Below are 19,819 nucleotides of genomic sequence, written 5' to 3'. Positions count from 1 at the left end.
ATATAACTAATATACTCTATATTAGTAATGGTTACATTGAATTTGGAAACTTCAGGCTTTTAGAGAGTTCACCAACCTTCGTGTCCTTATGCACATCCAGAGAATCCAATACATCTACCTTAGATCATGAACATTCAAAGAGGATTTAATTCATCTGTCTTCAATACCCAGAAGTCTTCAGTGCTTACTAATGAGACTAACCAAGTGATAAAGCGATTCCAGATATGCAGATGGGAAAATCAGACATCTCTGCTGCAATGGTATGCAACTTGTTGACTCTGAAAAACAGAGAAAAGCCGTTTGCAAAATTCTGAAAAGAAAGATTACTGTTCAAATCTGAGAACAAATACTTTACAACAGAGCCCACTCCATCACAGGGTTACTACTTAGAGCAACCTCATGCACCCTTTTAAAAAATCTCAGACGTTCTATTGAAACACAGAAGGCTAATATCCACAAAAGCAATTTAAGCACCTAGCTACTACTTCAGGTGCCTAAGTCCAAACTTTAGCTCCTCAAAAAACCCCTCAGCTGCCAGCTAACCTGGTATGTGCCTGCATTCCCTGGGCACCTAAGTTTCCAACTAATAAAATGCCCTAAAAATCTAAGTGTGGGCAGCACAAAGCCAATTAAGTCAAACTGCTTAGTGCCTAACTCATGCCTAAGCTCTGGTAGTCTTCACAAACTAGGCTCCCTCAGATTCTCACCTGTGAAGCCCAGTCTGGCAGGCATTTTCAGAGGCCGCCTAGAAGCATGCCTACTGGATCAGGCCCTGCACTGAGATGGCAGCGCCCTCTTTTTCACAATAGGCCACTATTTAGAATATTCACCTGGGATGTGAGGCGCTCAGGTTCAAATCCCTCCTCTGCTTAATGGGGAAATAGAACTTGAACCCAAGTCTCCCCCATGTCAGGGGCATGCCCTAGCCACTAGGCTATAAGGTATTTGGGGGGCAGGCTGTTCTCAGTCTCTGCTGTCGGAGCTGTTGCACTTTGTATGAAATACTTAAATAGTGACTGAGCCAGAGAGAGCGAGAATGACTCTACTACCTAGTGGTTAGAGCACTCACCTCGGGGGTAGGAAAGAGGTGAACTGGGTTCCAGTCCCTGATCCATGTAATATTTCAGTACTTTACACAAAGTAGAACAGCTCTAACAGAAGAGATTGAGAGAGCTCCCCTCCCCTCTGCAATACCACATAGCCCAGCAGCTAGAACACTATCCTGGGATACAGGAGGCTTGTGTACAAGTCCCTGCTCCAAACCAGGCAGAGCCGGGGATCTAAACCCAGGTCTCACACATCCCGGTTGAGTGTTCTAACCATTGGGCTATAGGGTACAGTGAGGGAGGAGGGGAAGTTCCACTTTTTTTTCCCCAGCTCCAGGAGAGGGCTCATGACTCTAGATCCAATGCGGAGGGAGGCACCTCCTTCTGACTATGCCTGTATGTGTTGTCTTCCGCACCGAACACTAGCCAGAAAGAGTGTTTTTTAGCCATTTTATAACTCCTAGAAAAGAACCCAGCATTTACAATGGGATTACCATGTCAGATGCTTATCTAGAGTAAAGGCTGATAAAACATACAGGGGGTTGTTTGACTATCCTTGTCTTTTTCTGTTCTCTCCTCAATAAATCATGCATATTTATAAATGTAGCCAGGCATCCATATCCAAGAACTGTAACACAGATGTGAATATGAATATGGCATCTAATTGCAACCCCTATATTACCATTCCTAGCTTTGGGCATGAACACAGCCACTTTCTTTCAAAGCAAATCAAGCCCCATGTGCTCTGGAATACAGCAAAGCCCTCAAAAACCATCAATGCCAACGTCAGCTGCCAAAACAATAAGCTTGTCAGGGAAGAACAAGTTCTGAGTTCAGAACGAAAGTTAAATTGAAAGGCATTGCTTCAGCAACATCAAGAAGTGCCTGTCTGCTAGAGTTCCTTTCATCCTTCTGGTCAGAGGAACCTAACAGCACCCAAGAAATACCACTTGCTTTTATCACTACAAACATAAAATAGTAGACTAGTCGATTTTATGTAAACTGTCCTCGGTACAACACAGCCATCCCTGAATCTGATACTGGAAAAATACAGATTAGAACTCATGAAGCAATGGACAACAGAACACCACTTGGTGAGCTATTCTCCATCTTTTATTTGCAATGAAAAGTGTTTATTAAAATCCTTTTATCTACGCTACATAAATCACTTACACATGGATCTATAATAGTTTATTTCTGGCTGTTATGCTATTGTTTATTTGATATATGGCTTACAATATTGAATGTCTTTTTTCATCAGAAACATTTATTTATTAATAATTCAGCAGATAAATGGTTTTAGATTGAGCATTTTAAAAATGTAGGCAAATCAATGAAAAAGGACACAAGGCCATATATTATATGGATATAATAATTGAATCTCATGCATTAGACTGTTAATGTCCCAAAAGCTCTGTTTTTTCCACACTGTAAATGTTTCAGAATAAACATCTAATAAAAGCCATTTCATTTATTGCTTTGTGGAGACTTATTGCTTCTGTGAAAACTTGTGATTGAACACTAATGGAAGTTAATACACATGTTCACATCTAGAAATGGGCTAGAAGAAAAGAGGTAAATTCATCTCAGACTAATGAAGATTACCCCAGAAATAATGAGGGGCTGATTCACATTGACTTTAACAATAGTTATACACAGACTACAGGTAAAGAGCGCAGGATCAGACCCAAAACAGTATTTGAACTAGCATACATGTAGGGTCCTAGCAAATTCACGGCCGTGAAAAACGCATCACAGACCATGAAATCTGATCTCCCCCATAAAATCTGGCTATTTAGGGGAGACCAGATTTCACAGAGTTGGGCAGCCGGAGAGTGCCAGCTGCTGTCCGGGATCCCACCTCTGAAGGCAGGGTCACTGCCAGCAGCAGTGCAGAAGTGAGGGTGACATGGTATGGTATTGCCACCTTTACTTCTGTGCTACTGCTGGCGATGGCGCTGCCTTCAGAGCTGGGTGCCCAGCCAGCAGCCGCCGCTCTCCAGCCACCCAGCTCTGAAGGCAGCAGCACAGAAGTAAGGGTGGAAGTACTGTGAACCCACTACAATAGCCTTGCGACCTCCCATCCACAATCCCATTTTGGGTCAGGACCCCCCCCCCAGTTACAATACCATGAAATTTCAGATTTAAGTATCTAAAACCATGAAATTTATTATTTTAAAAATCCTATGACCCTGAAATTGACCAAAATGGACCATGAATTTGGTAGGGCCCTACACATATGTGAGACAAGGGAATGATAAGAGAACTGGATGTGCTAAACCTTAGGATGTGGCCCTAAGGGTCTTATCTCATCATGTACAAGGTATATGTTGAGAGACAAAAAAGGACAAGGTTCTATGTAAACTGGTAGCAAAGAATACAAAAGGTTGTGTTGTTATTCTTTCATCACGGAGATGGAGAAGGGAATGGAAAGCACTGGACGAAGGGTATTCACATCTGATGTGATATGTAGGAAAACTGGACATGCAGTTCTGAAATAGTGGGCCCCCATAAGGAGATTAAAAGAAGTATAGAGTGAGTAATTTAAAGCTTTCCAAGACAACAATAAGGGGATCCGTTCCCGCTTCATATATGAGAATAATGGTGCTGTGGGGTTACTATGACTTCAAGGACTATATTTGGAGGATGAACCAGTTTCCTACTAAATATATTGAAACTAATCAATATTAATATCATACTAACTATATGCATCTATGCAGACTTTCCTATTAGTTGTGTGCTGTTCAGTTCTGAAAGAAGTGCTGATGTACTGTGCCCACGATAGATTCTTCTCATAAGTGATAGAGTGAATAGAATTTCTGTTCCTGTTTGTGATAGTTATCATCAAGATGAAATTTAGAGACATACTATCATGACAATATATTACACCAATAAAAGCCACAATTCAGCATCTGAAAGGTATGCAGAAGCATATCAATATATGTAAGTAAAAATAAACAATGTATTTGTAACAATCAAAATGAGTACCTATTATATGAAAAAAATAAGTCTCCTGTTAATGAAGAATGTATATTTAATTTATTTTTAAATTCAAGAAATACAAAAGATATGAGTGACCAACCACATGGATTCCACTCTTGCACCCCAGGTGCATGATTTTGGACAGCAGTGTCCTTTGGTATCACACCTCTGCCCTAGATACCCTCACACACAACCTAACCAAGGGACATGAAAGGTAGAGCGGCCCCAACCATCCCTCAGTTCTTTCTTACAGCAGTGAGATGGAACCTGCCACTCCACAGGGTATTAGAATTAATGTTACTTTGTTACTAGGTACCTTTCCTAGGCAACACCCACTCCTGGGGACAGGGTCACTGGAATAAGGGAGCAGAGTGAGGGTGACATGGTATAAAATTTCCAAGTGCAAAGCTTAGTAGTGGCAGTAGTTACCTGAGCCCAGGGCGTAGGAAGCCTGGGTTGTGCTGAAGCTGTTCTGCTGAAGTTCATGACAGCTCTCAAAACAGAAAAATCTCTATTAGATTGATTTACAAAGCTGACAGGACAAAACCATTCAAGAGTACACCTGGGCTATTCATGACCTTTGCAGAGAGGGTTAAGCTTCAGGCAGTAGCCTCAGAGATTATCAGAATTGGTCTCCCACTGCATAAGAACATGTTACCAGCCAGCCAGGTTAGACCAACTAGCCACATTAGAGCTCATCGCAGTAGCACATAGGCAGCCTCCGCTGCCTGTTTGAAGAATGTCCCTATTTCTGAAATTTGTAGGGCAGCCATGTAGAGCTCAGTCTACACATTTATACAATCATTGCTAGAGGCTTCCAGATGGAATGTCCATTTTGGTAGGGCTGTCCTGCTGTCATTGTTTAAGTAGGACTCCTAGTACCCATCTCCAAGGAAACAGACATTATTTGCTCATTTCCAAAACTGGAGTCCATATGGACAATCACTCGAAGAAGAAAGAATGGCTACTTACCCTACAGGAAGTGTGATTCTTTGAGCTGTTCACATGAATTCCACAACTCACCCTTGTTCTCTGCTACAACAGAGTTCTCTGGGATTCAGTATAGGCCAAAGAATTGAGGGATGATAGGGCTCACTCACCTTTTATGTCCTTGGATGGGGAGGTGCAAGGACATCTATGGGGCCACGTCTTCGCCCTACACACTGCTGGCCAAAGAAAGATCTTGTGCACATAGGGCCACATGTACACCAAGAGTGGAATCTATGTGGATAACACATCTCAAAGAATCACACTTACTGTATGGTAAGTGAAATAGTGTCCCATTAAGCACATCACATATGTGGTATATGCTATGTATGATGTACAGGTAAACTGATTATCCATATGTCTCAGGAACATGTGAAACCTTCTGCTAATCTGAGGTTTGGATAAATTAATTTCAGTGTCTAAATTAAATTTTGATTCAAGGGCCAAAGTGGATTTCAAACAATCCAAAATTCAAGCAAGCAGCAGTCTGATGATTGAACTGTACTTACATATTTAGGAATACAAGGCCCAATCTTGTCCCACTAAAGTCAGTTTTGCCACTGATTTCAGTGGGTCAAATGGAAGATCAGGCCCAGTTACAGCAATATACAGTAGAAGTTTGCTAACTGCACTTTGCTAATCTATATACTTTATAATTCACACAAATGGGGCAGTCTTCCTCATGTTCTCATAAAAGAAATACAAGCAGAGTCCCACAGTGAGTTACTATATTACTAAGAATGAAATCTTAATATAGAATATGTGCTAGTACATTATAAAATATCAGAAACTGAAACTAGAATAGTTGTCCAAATAAATGAACATTACATATTTTTGTTCACTTACAGATTGCAGAGTCTCCAAGTCAGTGTGAATTAGTGAGGTTCTACTGTACTAAAGTATGCATTTAAGAAAAAAACAAGACTAGACAATACTATGGGCTGGATTTTGCCATCCTTCGTTATGTTGAATGGCACCTGGATTATTTCACTATTAGTCTCATTCATTTCAATAGGATGGCTCATGCTGTAGGGTACTGTTTAGTGCAAGTAAGGATCTCAGAATCTGTCCCTACGTACGTACAACATAGCTACGTTAAAGCTCCTGCAGAAAATTTAACTTTTGCATTTCCTAACTTCCTTGATTTAAGTGTGTAACCTGAATATTGTGTAAGTGGAAGAAGCCTAATTTTCTCATTTTTGTAAAGAAACAGAGAAAGGAAAATTAAAATGAAAAAATTAAAACAAAACACTGTCTCCTACATGTGGGGGGAAGCATGTGCCATAGGGCTGCTATGTGTTCCTCTCATGCAGGCAGAGGGAGGGAGGAAGCAGCAGGACAGACAGGGAGTGAGTGGAATCTTGACTCCACTCCCACAACATGCCTGGCAGCCTAGTTACACCAATGTGTTGATGTTACACTGCAGCAAATACAGAACTTTTTCAGTTTACTCCCTCCCTGGAGCAATGGGGAGATCAGAAGGGACAGTGACTCACCAACGCACACTACCACACTGCCCCTTAACTGACGCTTGATTGCAAACTGACAATCTGGCCCAAAGTATTTTGAGAAAGCAATTTATATGTCTATATTAAAAAAATGTAGTCCTTTTTGTAGGATCCATAATAAGTGATTTCACCCATATAGTCATACTTCCTAAATGCTTTCTAGGCTGTGCACAGAGGATAGTATTTGTATTTACTGTTATATGCATGGGCTGTTCACATTTTGCCTCTGGAGATGCATAAAGATAAATATCAGCTACCCATTCAACCCAGCCCATCTTACCAAATCTTACAGTCTGTAGGCTAAAAAGATGAGCTACGGAACTTGTATAAGCAGGCCTCTTTGCCCCCATGCCATGGGCATCCAGGCTCCTGAACCCCCAAACCCTGAACATCAGCAATATAGGCAAGCCTAAAAGAAATAACTTTTTTTTTATTTTTCTGTTTGAGAACTCAGGCGCAGCCTTATGTTAACTTTCACCTCCTGTTCCTATCTCTTTCATGGAAGTTTTGGAAGCTCCTATGAATTGGGATATTTAAGAGTAGACTGAAGGAAACATTAAAAAATGTACCTTACGGAAGACTCTAATACTGATGAAATACTCCTTTTCCAACTCTAATTTCTCTGTTTATTTTATTATTTCTTTTAGCCTTTGTTTCCGCAGCTTCACATCTGGTCAGAGTAGCTGACTGAGAAAGGCTTTACTACATTTCTCATGCAGGCAGATAGTAGAACCTAATCCTATCTAGAACCTCATGGGGTCAGACAATTCTATTCACTCTAAAGCAAAACTCCATCTTTTGATCTCAACCACTTATGTATTAACTACTCCCCTATTGACTGCTATAGAAAACCTTTGCTATGGTAATACTTGTTGTTGGCATTGGTGTTTTCCATTGGCATGTCAGGAATTTCAAAGAAGAACTACCAGGTACATGTGGTAGCATTGTGAGTGCATTACATTCATAACACATGGAATTAGTTTATCACTAACTACTCAGTGTCCTCAGCATTCTAAACAAAAATTTCTGAACTGCAATATGAACTAAAACCTCCTGTATGTAGTTTGATGTAGCCATGTCAGTCCCAGGATATTAGAGAGACAAGGTGGGTGAAGTAATACCTTTTATTGGATCTGTTGGTGAGAGAGACCAGCTTTGGAGCTTACACAGAAGAAGAGTTCCAAAGTTTGTCTCCTTCTCACCAACAGAAGTTGATCCAATAAAAGATATTGCCACACCTGTCTTGTGTCTCTAAAAAATTCCTGGCCACTGAGATCGCAAATAAGTTATACCCATGCTAACAAAATTAACTAGCTGTTTCCTGTTTTTCCCCCAAAAGAAGTATTGCACTGTACTATGTAACAGCAGTGTTTGAGTCAGCACAATCATCTCTACCTCCAGTTTGCTTTTGTCGTAATCTCATATCTGCCCAAATACTGCCAACCATAATTACTCTAACAGCAGATTTTGAAAACTTAGTCCTTTTCCAGAGCCAAAGTATCTATTCTAGTTGCAAACTGCCAGGCTGAAGTTTCATAGTATTCTCCTGTCACATTACATTCATTAACTCAGCACTGGCTAATTAAAGTTGGACGCCATTTCTTGTATTCATCTACCTAAAATATGAGCATTGATTGATTTCTTGCAGAGATACAAAGGCATGACAATCCCTGTTGAAATGTTTCACTATTGCTTTAGAGATACCTACCGTGCCTTATTCTGATCTCTCACCAGATTTACAGAGGTGTAACTGCACTGACTTCAGTAGAATTACTCTCGATTTACCCAGGTGTATGTAAGTTCAGAATCAGGCTGGGTCAACTATACAAGCTACTCCCCAAGAGCATATTTTACTTAAGCCCATTAAAGAGACATTGCTAATGAATTTTTCATATAACATCCTATGTCCAGAGTAGGCTTGATTCTGCTTTCAACTATTTGAGTGTACAACCACTGTGTTCAGTAGAATGAGATCACTTTAAAACCAGTGAGCTGTCAGAATTAGTCCCAATGATTACTTTTACAGTTCTGATCAGGAACTAGAGACAAAACTAGAGCTGGTCAGGTTTTTTTTTCCAAGTAAAAAAGGTTTTTCCACTGAAAAAATATCTTTTTTGATAGAGGAAAGTTTTCATGAAAAACTATTTAACTTCCAGTTTTTTATGTTTATGACTTCTTAAAATGATAAAATAAACATTTATGAATAATCATTAAAATTATGGGAATTAACATTTTCAGCTTTTAAAAAAGTAGGTAATGTTTTGATCTAAGAAAAATGAAGATTTAAAAAAACCTGGAAAATGGAAACATCTTTAAAATTTTGGATTTTTTCCATGATCTCCTCCTCCCCCCCATTTTTTTGACTTGTGCTAGTCACAACAAAGGGATTTGAAAAGAATCTGTCCACAACTTGACATCTCCTACCTGTGGCATTCTGTCACCCTGCAGACTTCTGGAATTGAAAGGGAAGCAATTGTTTTTTTTCATAGGAAGACAATAAAAGGAAGGAGAACTGTCAGAGTGTCATGTGGAGCTAGGTGAGTGACAGAAGCCTCCTTGTTGAGGAAGGAAGATGGATAACTGAAGAAACAGTTGCCTTCCCCTTGACAAATGTTATTTGCATTCTTCCCTTGAAAATAGTCAAGGCCAGCATTACTGGGAGCAGTTTCTGGGTTAATGTAAACTATTTGGTGCTAATGAATTACCATATTATTTTTCATATATGGTAGATTTGTAATTTAATTTAATACACTATTGGAATGTGCTCAACTACCATGGTGATCATCACAGTATAAAAGCCTGACTACAACTGAGCTGGACTGTAAGTACACTGAATTAACAGCGGATAGGAATATTGCATTGGCGTACTGTGTACAAGACCTCCCCAGCAAAAAACTCTGTTTATAAGTCTGTTCCTACAGCTCTGGATCTCAGCTGTCGAAAAACTGTCAATTATTATGCCAAACTGTGGAGCATATTGTGGGCTTGATACTCTTGGAGCCCAATCCTTCAGAGGCTCTTCAGGTACGGGACTTGCATTGAAATAAATGGGAATCCTGCACACAGAGAGCTTGCAGAATAAAACATAACAAGTTTACTAGGGACCAGGATGAGAGACCAAAAAAAAAAAAAAAAAAAAAATCAGTATTGCCAGCACTAAGTGTTCAAACATGATTTTATTTGAGTTCTTTTTATTTGTCTTCTGGTTTCTGACCCCTTACGTGCATTCAGGGCAAGCTATTCTCTGCAATTCTAAGGTTTAGAAATTCACTTTTTTTTAATGAAAGCTGAGTATCTCAATGTAATCATTTCATTCCACAGCTTTAAGAAAAAACAAATGTCATGAGTCTCACAATGAAATCACGAGAATGACAATGCACCAGCAACAACACAGTCTTTCTAAAGCAGGCAGTAAGCTAGACAGCACTCATATTCTCCTACAATTCCCTCTTAACCCTCTTCTCCTCTGTATCAGATATGAATTGACAGATTAGGGTAAATCTGTCACAACAGGTGTCCTGGAAAAACATCTCACTGGCTATTCCCCAAATCCTAAAGCCCACAGTATGCACTGGCATAATACAGGAGTCGGTGACCTTTAGGGTGGCCACTCACACATTCCCCAAATAGCAGGCATTCTAGTACTTCCAGGAATGGCATGGGCATGCTCCCATTCGTGTGACCCCACCCGCACTGGCATGACATGAGATCGTGACACATGGAGGACACCATTTTGAAGAGTACCTGGCAGGGCCCATGCCAGCATGATCTTACACATACACCACATGCAATGTTGCAGGGCTGGAGTGGCACACTCTACAAAATGGCATCCCCTGTCTGAAACCAGACAAAACCATGTCCCACTTTTGTCTCAGTACTGGATGAGGAACATTCGTCCAAAAGAGGACTGTTCCCATCTTTGCTAGCAACTGATAGAGCTACACTGGTGCTATCAATGCCTCACCAATCTACTAAAAATTCTTTGAGGGAGGTCAACGAACACGTGGACAAGGGTGATCCAGTGCATATAATGTACTTGGACTTTCAGAAAGCCTTTGACAAGGTCCCACACCAAAGGCTCTTAAGCAAAGTAAGCAGTCATGGGATAAGAGACAAGGTCCTCTCATAGATCAATAACTAGTTAAAAGACAGGAAGCAAAGGGTAAGAATACAAGTCAGTTTTCACATTGGTGAGAGGTAAATTGCAGGGTCCCCTATGGATTATTGCTGTTCAACATATTCATAAATGATCTGGAAAAAGGGTAAACAGTGAGGTGGCAAAGTCTGTAGATGATATTAAATTACCGTATTTTCCGGCGTATAAGACGACTGGGCGTATAAGACGACCCCCAACTTTTCCAGTTAAAATATAGAGTTTGGGATATACTCGCCGTATAAGACTACCCCTCTTCCAACGCACACGAAAAAAAAATTAAAAAAACATCAGATTTGATTTCAATATGGTAATTTTAATTCAAATGCTTATGACATGCAGGTACTTAGCAGGAAAACTGTCACTTATAAACATAAGGCTGTTTGTCATCAAACATGTAAACATAAAACAGTGCAAGTGGATTAAACTTTTCCTAATTCACTCTAAAGCTGAAAGGAAGGATAAGACAATAAACCCATGGGAGCTGCCATGCTGTTTGTTTTCTAAGCTGTCAACCAAACTGGAACTGATGATGATAGGAGGAAGATAACAAACGAGAGAGAGAGCAAGTGCCGGGCAAGTCCCTGGCGAGTTAGCAACGCCCATCATAACTGCAAGCTACGGTATTTTTACAGGTTTTGCTGGCGTGACAGTTTCCCTTTAAAAGCCTTCAAAATCCTCCTGTTCGTCATCTGATATCATAAGAACATCAATGACATCTTGTGATACATTTGTAAGGCAGTCATCGTATGGATCGAATTCCGTATCAGATGGTGTGGTCTCAGCTTCAGCTTCCTCTTCATCTTGCCACAAGTAGTCGTCCTCCATACCATCTAATGAATTTGATATGCCACACTTCTTGAAAGACTTGATTACTGTTTCTGCATCAATATCATTCCAGGCTTTTATGACAAACTTGCACAAAACATCCAACTGTGGAGCACGCATGTTTCCTCCTTTTGTGAATGACTTTTCGCCGCTAACCATCCATTCATTCCACTGTTCTTGAATGCGATCTTTAAATGGCTTGTTTAGGCACACATCCAGTGGCTGTACCAACGATGTCAATCCTGCAGGAATAACTGCCGCATCTGTGTTTAGTCTTGCAAGCATTTGCTTGGTGCTGGGAGTTAAATGAGCCCTGAACATATCCCACACCAGTAGACTACATTTTTGAATAAGTCCACCTGGTCGCCTGCTCCATACATTATCAAGCCATAGCTTTACCCCTTCTTCATCCATCCAGCCTTTTTCATTCACATGTACAAAACAACCAACAGGGAACTTGAATTTCGGCATTGTTTTTCTTTTAAAAATAATCATTGGTCTCAGTTTGGCGCCATCAGCTGTGCATCCTAGTACCACTGTAAAACTGGACTTCTCATGTCCTGTTGTTTTAATTAAAATTGTTTTTTCACCTTTTTGATGGACAGTTTTATTTCCAACCATATCAAAATTCATTGGAGTTTCATCCATATTTCCAATACTACTTAACGCATAGCCATGTTTAGTGCGCTGTTGTATTACGTATCGATGGAAACTATTTACTTTGCTATCAAGATCTGCAGGTAATTTTGGGGCAATTTTCATCTTTTGCCTCAGTACCATATTATGCCTTCCCATGAATCTAGTACACCAGGATACAGTGGCCTGAAATCTGTTGCTGTGATCTGGGTTAGATTTGGCCCACTGAAGTGCAAACAAATGTATTTTATTTCATGTCACTACATAACCGTTTTGACAATGCTCATTCACCATGTCTGCTACATGTTTTTCGAGTTCTGGCCAATGTGGAGTGCCTCTTCTTAATGCACACTTACCCCTTGGCATACTCTTTAATGCTTTTTCATTTGCTTTCCAGTCCCGAACCATCTTTTCTGTTACTCCATATTGTCTTGCAGCAGCGCAGTTATTATGTTCCATGGCAAAGTTTACAACTTTAAGTTTGAAACTGGCTTCATATTTCTTTCTTCTTGCTGGTGGAACCATGATGGGGTTTTGACTGTTGGACATTTGTATACTGTACTGTATGTACTGGTGCTATACTGTATGAACAGGTACAGATACTGGTGCTGTACTGTATGTGGTACCCAGTATACAACAACCAGCCAATCACGGCAAGCGATGTACCTTACCGGCAATTGGCTGGTTGTTGTATACAAAGCCTGCTTGGATTGGTCAGCTCTCCCTGCCTGCACAGCCCTCCCTATCTCCAAGACTATCAGAGCGGTAGCGCAAACACGCCTCTTTCACCCGTCTGGCCCGCCCTTGTATCCTATTACCTCCTTCTCTGCCTCTCAGATCTCGCACATGCGCGCCTGCGCCACTTCACTGCAGTCCTCAGGAGCGAGATCTGAGAGGCAGAGAAGGAGGTACGGTAATAGGATACAAGGGCGGGCCAGACGGGTGAAAGAGGCGTGTTTTTCTGGGAACAGCGCCGCTCTATCTCTTTTTTCCATACCCCGGGCGTCCCAGACGCCTGCAGCTTGCTCCGCCCTTCACTTACACCTTCCCGGTGAAGCGCCCCCTCACCTCGTCATCGGGTGGGGATGCGGCCGCGGCCGTTTTTGAGCTCCCTCCACCATATGCGGCAACCGCAGATTCTCCAGTCCGGCTCGGAAGTTTCAGCACCTGCCCTATAAGACGACACCCGGCGTATAAGACGACCCCCGACTTTTGAGAAGATTTTCCTGGGTTAAAAAGTAGTCTTATACGCCAGAAAATACAGTACTCAAGATAAAGTCCAAAGCTGACTGTGCAGAGTTACAAAGGGATCTCACAAAACTGGGTGACTGGGAAAGAAAATAGCAGACAAAATTCAATGTTGATAATTGCAAAGTAATGAACACTGGAAAATATAATTCCAACTAGATATACAAAATGATGGGGTCTTATTTAGCTGTTACCACTCAAGACAGAGATCTGGGAGTCATTGTAGATAGTTCTCTGAAAACATCTGATCAGTGTGCAGCAGCAGTCAAAAAAGCTAACAGAATGTTAGGAACCATTAGGAAAGAGATAGATAAGACAGAAAAAAAACCCATAATGCCACAATATAAATCTATGGTACGCCCACACCTTGAATACTGTGTGCAATTCAGGTCACCTCATCTCAAAAAAGATACATAACAATTGGGAAAAAGTACAGAGAATGGCAAGAAAAATGATTAGGGGTATGGAACAGCTTCCATATGAGGAGACATTAAAAAGATTGGCATTGTTCAGTTTGGAAAAGAGACGACTGAGGAGAAATATAATAGAGATCTATGAAATCACAAATGGTATGGAAAAAAAGAAGTGTTATTTACCCTTTCACATAACACAAGAACAAGGGATCACCCAATGAAATTAATAGGTAGTAAATTTGAAAGAGATATAAGGAAGAAATTCTTCATACAATGCACAGTTAATCTGTGGAACTGGTGCCAGGGAATGTAGTGAAGGCCAGAAGTATAATTGGATTAAAAAAGAATTAAATAAATTCCTGGAAGCTAGGTCCATCAGTGGCTATTACCAAGATGGTCAGATTGCAACCCCATGCTCTGAGTGTCTCTAAACCTCTGACAGACAGAAGTTGAGACTGAACAATTAAGGGGAGCGGGGGGGCAGGAGGAGATGGGGCAACTCAATAAATTACCCTGTTTGTTCCCTCTGAAACATCTGACATCATCTGCTGTCGGAAGACAGGATACTGGGCTTGATGGACCACTAGTCTGACCCAGGAAGACCATTCTTATGTCTATGGCAGTGGTTGGAAAATTAAGAACAATCTTATGATATATAAGGCTACATTTGGCTTCATCTTGCAAAGCCTAGGTGGAGACTCATGCACGTCTAAGAAAATGCTAAAAAGTAATCAGCTGCCAAGATATTCCTGCCTAGTTGCAAAAAAGTTAGCCAAGTACTCTCAGTTGCATGGTGAAGATCACACTTAAACAATGCCTGCCAGACATGCCCATACTCTGCCCTCTGCTCTCTCAATAGTTAAGGGAAAGGGTGTGCAAGGGGCGTGAGAATGATTTCTACTTGATGCAGACACAGCCTCCACTCATGCTTGCAGCAGAGCACAACTTTGCTCTCCTGCTGCAAACCCACACAGTGACTTACAGGCTAAATAATGATCATAATTGAAATAAACTTAAAAGCAGAGATGGTGAATGAGAGGACAAGCTTTTCAGGAGAAGTTTTTTTTCCATTTGTCAAAATTTCAACTTTGTTCAAGTTTGTCCAACTAGCCTTGCTTAAAAGCCAGAAGAATAACCTTCATTGTAAATATACTAAAATGAAAATGTGCTAAACAGACTTTCAAATCCCAAAATTCACATGGAACAGATGTGGTCATTTAATTAATTTTTGAAAGCAATGAATCTGTGATCACATACACCTCTATCCCGATATAACAATGTCCTCGGGAGCCAAAAAATCTTGCCACGTTATAGGTGAAACCGCGTTATATCAAACTTGCTTTGATCCACCAAAGTGCGCAGCCCCGCCCTCCCGCCCCCACCGGAGCACCGCTTTACTGCATTATATCCAAATTCGTGTTATATCGGGTTGCGTTATATCGGGGTAGAGGTGTATATTCACTTAAAAATGTGCAAAGTGGTTGTGAGTGAAACAGTTTCCCATCTGTGTTTAAATCAGTTTTTGCTTAGTAATGCTAATTAAGCAATCCAAAAAGAACAACCATAATAAAACATACTGTAGAATAGCTGTACAAGAAAGAGTATGCTATTAATATATTCAGTGACTAAGACTTATGAATGCAAATATCAGCAGTATAGCTAGGGACAGATCCTCAGCTGAAGTCAATAGAAAGATGTTGATTTACACCAGCTGGAGATCCAGAATGTGGCATGAGGACACAAAATAATTGAATATTTGATTGCCAAAGCTATTTATTCTCTTTTCTCTTCATTTATATGTGGTGCCAGAGAAATCAAATTTGTCTTTAAATTAACTCAAAATATAAGCATTGGTCCAGACTGTGCATAGACAGGAAGGAGAGCATAGGGCAGAGGGGGGCAAACTACGGCTCGTGGGCCACATCCAGCCCGTTGGACCCTCCTGCCTGGCCCCTGAGCTCCTGGCCCGGGAGGCTTGCCCCCGGCCCCTCCCCCGCAGCCTCAGCTCATTGCGATGCCGGTGCAATGCTCTGGGCGGCAGGGCAGCGAGCTCCTGGGGCAGTGCAGCTGCAGAGCTCGGCCTGACCCGGTGCTCTGTGCTGCGCCGTGGCGTGGCTGGCTCCAGTCGGGCAGCGCGGCTGCAGCACTGCCAGCCACCAGTGCTTCAAGCAGTGCGGTAAGGTTTCGGGGAGCATGGGACAGGGGGTGTTGGATAGAGGGCAGGGGAGTTTGGGGTGTTGGTCAGGGGGCAGGGGTGTGGATAGGGGTTGGGAGGAACAGAGGGGTTAAAGGGGGGCAGGGGTCCCGGGGGGGGCAGTCAGGAAGGAGGGGGTATTGGATGGGGCGGCGGGGGGCAGTCAGGGTCAGAGGTTCTGGGGGCGGTCAGGGAGAAGGGGTGGTTGGATGGGGCAGGGGTCCCAGCGGGCAGTCAGGAAGGAGAGAAGGAGTTGGATGGGGCGGCGCAGGGCAGTCAGGGGCAGGAGTTCCGGGGGGAGGGGCAGGGGACAGGGAGGGTGGATGGGGCAGGGGTCCCAGGGGGGCTGTCAGGGAACAGGGGGGGTTGGATGGGCCAGGAGTCCGGGGGGGTCGCCAGGGGGCCAGAAGCTGGGCGGGGGGGATGAGGGGGCCACGCCCCCCTCCCCTAACTGGCCCTCCATACAATTTCCAAAATGCAGCCCTCAGGCCAAAAAGTTTGCCCGCCCCTGGCATAGGGCGTCTTCCCTTGTGCATCCCACACTAGGGAAAAGAACAGTCTGTGTCCCTGAGATCGGGGAGAGCTATGGAGAAGCTGCTCTGGCTGATTTCCTGTTGGGCAACAAGGTCTAGGGAAAGAGGATAGGTGCTCTTTTGACTCTGCCAGGGTACAAGCAGAAGAGCTATCAATGCATTTTACTCCCTCTCATAGAAAGTCCTGTGGATGGGAATAAACTGGCCCCTGGTTAGAAGAAGAACTTTTACATTAATGCCCAGATTTGCCAGCTAATAAAGGATGCTTTTAGGAGAAAATGTTTTATGTAGCAAGGAGATGGGCACAATTAACACAATTTATAACATAACTTGCTGCTCTAGCATGGATATTTTGCTTCTTTCAAACCTACAAATATGCTTCTGATAGAAGATTAGAGGCATGGCGTACAAATTTTTTTAAACCGAGTGGCTGGTGTCCCAGTTTCTGCAATAGTATTCATATCATTATCCTCTGGGCTTTATGTTTAAAAGATTAGTTTAACATTAGGAAAGAGGCTTTTCTGTGGGTTCCCTGCCCTGTAAAATGTTGAACTCTCTATTTAAGGGGAAAATCAAGCTGGTGACGAGAAAGAGGTTTAAGACAAGATTTCCATAAAGAGAACTTTTTGGGAGTGTAATTTTCTTCTTAAGTAGCATTTTTTTTAAATTCTGTTTTACAAACAAATGGCTCATTGTCTACATGATGACAAATAAGTTACTTAAAATTATATAATTAATGATTATCCTGTATCCAGAAGCCCTTGCAGGGTATACAGCAGAGTTCACCAGGTTGTAGCAATAAGTTTAAATACCAGGCATAGTCCCCCAGACTCAGCAGAACAAAGTCTCCATCCCTTTGTGCACTTTTTCCTTTATTCTCAAAGACACAGGATAAAAAAGGGTGGGAAACTAGCATTCCTATAAATCACAGGATTAAGTGTGATCCTCAGTATTCACAAGACATTTCACTACACACTTCACCCTTTAGACTTACTCCTGCTCCTTGGCTAATTTGGGGGCCCCACACAGTTTTTACCAGCATCAAGCCCTGCAGTTAAATCCAATGAGTCACCATTTAATTAAGGTTCTTTGTCTCAATATCACAGGTGCCTGAACTTTATAACAGCAAAGGGCACATTGACAACTTGCCAGAAGTGCAAAAGCTAATTTAGTTAGTATATACAGTACAAGTAACACTTCAAAAGTACAAAATAAATGCACACAAATATAGCATTTGCTTATGCTTGTGTCTTTCTTGATTAATGCTGAAAAGGTGCTGCTTATTTGAATCCACTAGCAGGTGGTCAGATCTGCCCATATCTTGTAGTACTACGGATGTGGATTAGGACAAATTTTAGTGTTCCAGAATTTAGATTTGGGCATTTATTTAGAGCTCTTCATAGAAGGAGCTCACATCCCAATTATTGTTATTTTCATTCCAGTTCTGTCCCTAGATTAACCCCATGTGTTATGTACATAGATACTGAAGGGTTTGTCAGAGATCAGGTGGTGGGGATCATGCCTAGTGGAATGAAGCAAAGCAGGAACAAATTAGGAGCTAACACACCCAAGGACAAATGCTTTGAGCAGCTGTTGGCTTACTGCTGCTTCTGGACTTGAGAGCATGCCTGTTGGCTCCTCCAATCAGATGATTCAGCTGCGAGTCCTCTGTTGCTCACTAGGGAGATGGAGCTACCTGGTCCTAGACTCAGCTGCAAGCCCCTTACACGGTTTAAGTGGCTGATCTTACATGTTCTACAAACAGCAAGACACACAGGAGGCTGAATTAAGGTCAGAAATGTAGTCTTAAACCCTTAAAGCAAATTGGGGGTAATTCAGACATATAATGTTACTATTATATTTTTTATAGTTTTAAAACATAAAAAGGCCACCATATAATTTTCACTTTCTTTTCTATGTAATTATAGCCATTTTCTAAAGTAGCCAGAATGTAAACACAGAAGAAGTGTAATTGTCGTTTTCAGTGATAGCTAGCCAAAAGTACTATTTTAAGGCTAAAAGCCACTAAACGATTGTCATTTTCCACACTAACGGTGTCTGAAACTCCACAAACTCATCTTGAAGCATTTATTGGTTTATGAAATTTATCGATGACACAAATGACTGGAGCTAGGAATGTTCAAAACTCACAAAGTGCAGCATCCTCAAAGTCGGGTAACAGGGTCTTCACACATTGTCAAGGAGCACAGAAGCATTTGCACCAGAATGGTTTTGATATCAATGGACTGAATAGTCAAAGCTGTGAATCATCCCGAAACCGCTTGTAATAAGCAATACAATAGGTTTCTGTGGTGATTCATAGCTTTTAAGGAGAGCTGTTTCACTTTCTTAAACAGTTTTGGGGGGTTTTAGTTTTGTATTTTGTTTGGTTTTTAATATCAAAATTATATTACTCAAAAGAGAAAAGACCTCATCTCTAAAACTGTTTCAGTGTCTTTTTTATACCTAACCTCCTCCAGAGGACAAAGTTTTTAAGGCTGTGATGAATCTTTCTGGGAGAGTTAAAGGCTAGAAAAGTTAAAACTTTCTTCAAAGTTGTTTGCTGGCCTGATCGGGTGGCCAGATAAACATTTACTGATTTACTCTCTTTCCTTTTCTTATGATACTTCTATAATAACATTCACACTTTTATCTACTTCTATTATGTATTCTCTGGACAAGCATCCATATTTTTAGAAGGTAGATAAGCACTGAAGAAACAGTATTCTAGTTTGCACAGCTCCTTGCATCATGAAAAATACTGACCTTTTATCTGGAAGAGCTTATGATCTGGGAATTCATCATATCAGGCTTATAGTTGTGAAATGCAACTGGTAGTGAGATATCAGCTAATGCCCATGGTGCATTCTGTTAACACATTCATCTGCTCTATCAGACACTTAAGCTGGCCTAAACTAGAAACCATTTCATCCGTATCACCAATAAGAGCAAATTTTGGGTGAAATCTTGGTCTTAGTCAATGAAATATTGCCACAGAATTCCAAAGGGCCAGGAATTCACCTCTGCTGTGTCTGAGGTCTTAAGGCTAGTTCTACAGCACAAAAGAAAACAGGATTTAGGAAGCTGGGCAGGGGTTGGACACCCAGCTGCATGGTGGGAGGCAAAGCTACACGGGGGCTCAAACACAAGGTAGGGCTGGGGGGATGAGGGTGTGAAGCACAGGTAGAGCAGATGCATTCATAATTACATTCTGTGCCCAAAGATATAGGATCCTTTCCCCAGAGGAAACGCTTAGTTCAGAACACAGCTGCTGGTGCAATGTGCTGATTT

The 19,819-nt window shown here is 41.6% G+C and overlaps 1 protein-coding gene across 4 annotated transcripts in view; it reads right to left on the bottom strand.

Moving 5' to 3' along the window:
* The window catches only part of HS3ST5 (heparan sulfate-glucosamine 3-sulfotransferase 5), a 257,223-nt gene that overhangs the window by 137,154 nt on the left and 100,250 nt on the right, over window positions 1–19,819 (bottom strand). For all 4 annotated transcript variants that reach the window (XM_034765830.1, XM_034765834.1, XM_034765831.1 and 1 more), the window contains one exon: window positions 77–278. The gene's annotated coding sequence lies outside the window, so the exon portion shown is untranslated. The remainder of the gene's footprint in view (window positions 1–76; window positions 279–19,819) is intronic.

The sequence above is a fragment of the Trachemys scripta genome, chromosome 3 (genome assembly GCF_013100865.1).
Source record: "Trachemys scripta elegans isolate TJP31775 chromosome 3, CAS_Tse_1.0, whole genome shotgun sequence".
In the NCBI taxonomy this organism is placed as follows: domain Eukaryota; kingdom Metazoa; phylum Chordata; order Testudines; family Emydidae; genus Trachemys; species Trachemys scripta.
This window is presented reverse-complemented; position numbering and strand designations above follow the sequence as displayed.